This window comes from Euprymna scolopes, chromosome 1 (assembly GCF_053919585.1).
Source record: "Euprymna scolopes isolate OS-2025 chromosome 1, ASM5391958v1, whole genome shotgun sequence".
Taxonomy (NCBI): Eukaryota; Metazoa; Mollusca; class Cephalopoda; order Sepiida; family Sepiolidae; genus Euprymna; species Euprymna scolopes.
In genome coordinates, this window is record NC_136482.1 from 161580722 (window position 1) to 161584323 (window position 3602).

General features: G+C 34.0%; 1 non-coding gene across 1 annotated transcript; it reads right to left on the reverse strand.

Moving 5' to 3' along the window:
- Positions 1 to 2669: 2669 nt before the first annotated feature.
- Positions 2670 to 2742, reverse strand: Trnar-acg (transfer RNA arginine (anticodon ACG)). The gene has a single exon. It is a non-coding gene; the product is annotated as a tRNA-Arg (tRNA).
- Positions 2743 to 3602: the final 860 nt, after the last annotated feature.

The window sequence follows — 3602 nt, forward strand, 5'->3', positions numbered from 1 at the left end:
TTATTGGCTTCATGCTTTGTATGGGGCGATTTTCACTGAAAAGTATTTATTGATATTTTTATAGCTTTTACATTGGTTGTTTATTGCAATTTATTCTTTTAATTTCGTCCACACGTAGTTACCGTATATTTCGGCATATAAGGCGACCATCAGATAAAATAAGATACAAAATTGGAACAAATTTTAATAAGTTCATCAAATATCGGTTGTATAAGACGACTGCTAAATCGCGAAACCATGTTTGTTTAGCCTAGGCTAGAGATTGCAACACTCGGTATCGTATAAAATATTGTTTTTTAAAGATGTTTTTTTAACTTTAAGGGTTGTCTTATACGCCGAAATATACCGTATATGAATACATAGTCCTTTACATTTAAAGCAGGATTTTAAGTCGGCACATGTATTTTTTTTTTTTTTTTTTTACCTTAGTACACATTTTACAATCGTACTTCGTTTTCTCCATAAAATCTTATAGCAATCTGCTTCAACTGGATCAAGTACTTTCTATAAATATATATACATAGCATAATTAAATCTTGTTTTGATTGGCCTAATACCATATATTAAAAGCACGAGTTGCTTTGTGTAATAATTTTTCAATCTTTTAACGTGTAGAATAGCAATCAAAACACGAAGACGCCAAACAGAAAATTTAACAAAGTAAAAGAAATTAAATACAGCGATTTACATGCAAAAGCAAACATGAATTTAATTACAAATCGTCTGCCACCAACAGTTACATTTGTCAATCAAATTCTTTTACGGCCAGACAATTGAATTTCCGTAACAATCAATAAACAAGAAAGCAATACAAAATAAATAGGCGAAAATTAAAAACAAAATGGCCGCCAATTAAAATTCATTTGCAATTCCCAATGGCCACCTTTCCAAAATTATTCCAAATGTGACAACATAATTGCTAAGCCAGCCGTTTTAATTTGACAGTTTTGAGTTTTCGGTTTTTATTTTAATGAATCCATTTTCACTTTTCATTTGTTGTTTTTTGGAGAAGAAACGATAAAGATTGGGGAAAAGTGTAAAAAAAAAAAATATTTATTTGTTCAAAGATTTTGCAGGTCTATCTGGATAAGACGGTAAAAATCACAGTCGATAAGAAATATGCGTTCATGTGCGTTAATGGAAAATCTCTATTAAATAAAAGGCAAACTTATATATTTTTTATTATTTAGACTAGCGGGGAGGAGGGGGAGGGCGTCCGGCCTTGCCTCTCGTAAAATACGCTTAAATATATTTTAATTCATGTAGATTTCGCATTTATTATTACAGAGCTAACTCTCAAGCGAATATTATGTTGTACCTAATATATAGTACTGGCGTCAAAAGCAAAAAAAAAAAAAAAAAAAAAAAAAAAATGGCGTGGATGCTATCAGCTAGAATCGAAACTAAAATGTTTAGCGATCCAGCCATATTCCCTACCGCTTGAGCTAACCACACATATACATAATAACGGTTAAGAATTAATCCACTTCAAACTATAAATGAATTTGCACATGAGCAAAAGTAACAAACATATATCAGCAAGTTGAAATGAACATTTTACATTTCAACTTGCGAACATAGTTCTGTGCGTGTTATTCATCCATCCCAACAAAGATTTTACTCGTTATAAACTATACTTGGTGTATAATCACTATTTCCTGTTAATTTCAGTGTTTTATTATCAGCAGTTTAAAGAGTTTATCGGTTAAATATTTTCACACAGACACATACATACGTCTACTCTTTTATTCATATAGATGAACATGTTCCATGTACTTGTCTGAACGAATAGAGGAGAACAGCGAATCACAATGAACAATATAAGCTAAGCCTAACTCTAATCCTTCGTCCTCTTTAAATGACCATAGACAAACATAGACTCATAGAAGACATATATACTCATATAGACTGATAATTTATATAAACGGTATTCACTTCGGTCGATGTTACCTCAGGCCTTCTTCAGGTGGATCTTGTCGAACTTGAGTATTGTTATGTCGAACTTGGGAAACCATCTCTGTCTATATCTATGTATTATATAAAACGAACGTTGTCTCTGTGTGTGCGTAAGTTCGTTCACTATGGACTCCGAAACGGTTGAGTATATTTTTTATGACATTTCTACATAAATGTACCCCATGCACCTGCCAGTGTCTTTAAATAGGTTTTGTATCAGAATGTCTTCGATAAGTATCGATAATCGAAAAAAAATCCGATGAAAGAAAGAAGAGACGATTTTGACCAAAATAAAAACCTTACACAACCTAACATCACAAGTGCATTTGAAAAGTTTTATTACTACACAAGCAGAAAGGCCCGAAATATAAAATCAACAGTATGTTATTTGATATAACAGGGGCGCGTTCGAAATGAATGTTTCTGTTTAGAGCACAACTGAGCAATGATACTTGACTTTTGCATTTTAATTCAAGTTATTACATACTATCGGCTGAGCAACGTCGGCACATGCAACGCCGAGTCAAACGCAAAATCGAGTACACTCAACATCAAGTACACTCAACATCGTCTTACCATCAACGCTTACCCTGTGAACTTGGAGTATAGGAAATGCCCATATGCACAAAACAAAATCACTGAAAAAAAACAAAAATACCCTAAGAGTAAGGATAATGAGTAAACGTTGGATAAAATGACGGTTAAAATTATTACTAACTTGCCAGGATTCGAACCTAGAATCTTCTGATCCGTAGTCAGACGCGTTATCCATTGCGCCACAAGCCCTGCCCATATGCCAAAAGATGTTACCGCGGCTTTATACAGACAGTTCTAAATTCCGTTGACATGGGCAGGTAACTTTTTCGACAATTGCACGAAACAGCCCCCAAACCCTTATTTTGAACTTTTTGTGTGACTCAGCCTTGTTCGTTACAAACCATATATAGATAAGGACAATCTAGGGGGGAAAAAAAAGAATTTTTCAATTTGGTTCATCCGTTTGAAAGCTGTATTGGTATATACACACAAACATGAATAAATAAATAAATAAATGAATGAATAAACATTTAGAATTTTATTAATAGTATAGATAATAATAATGTTATAAACCAAGAGTAGTTTCTATACAGTGCAATGTAGACTACAATGTTATGTGAACTAAATCATTGCGAAGACGGGCGTGAAGCTTTTTCCCGGTGCACCGCGATTGGTCCCCAAGTAGAGCAGGCAATCCATCGATTTGATTGAAAATTGGGCGTGTTCACAGATTTTGATGATAATAAAATATGGGACGTTGCCCGAGATTGAATGATAATCAACATTCGTTGGTCATCATTCAATCTCGGGCAACGTCGCGGCTCCCTGGTAGCATTGTATATATTTATGTAAAGTTTATATTTCACTGTATAAAAGTTTAAGAAAAATTAAACATACATTCAATATAGGATTCATCCGTATAATATTCTGCTTGCCCCTTTCCTTAGTCCGTACGTTACGCTTTGACAAAGGTCAAATGTTACACACTGTTTATATTCTGACGTAAACATGTATGTATAATACGCACGCGGTCGGCATAGTTGTGTAGATGTGTGTGTTGTTCGTCCATTGGAACAACACGGATCATCCTGAAGGGTGCAGTGGAAAGG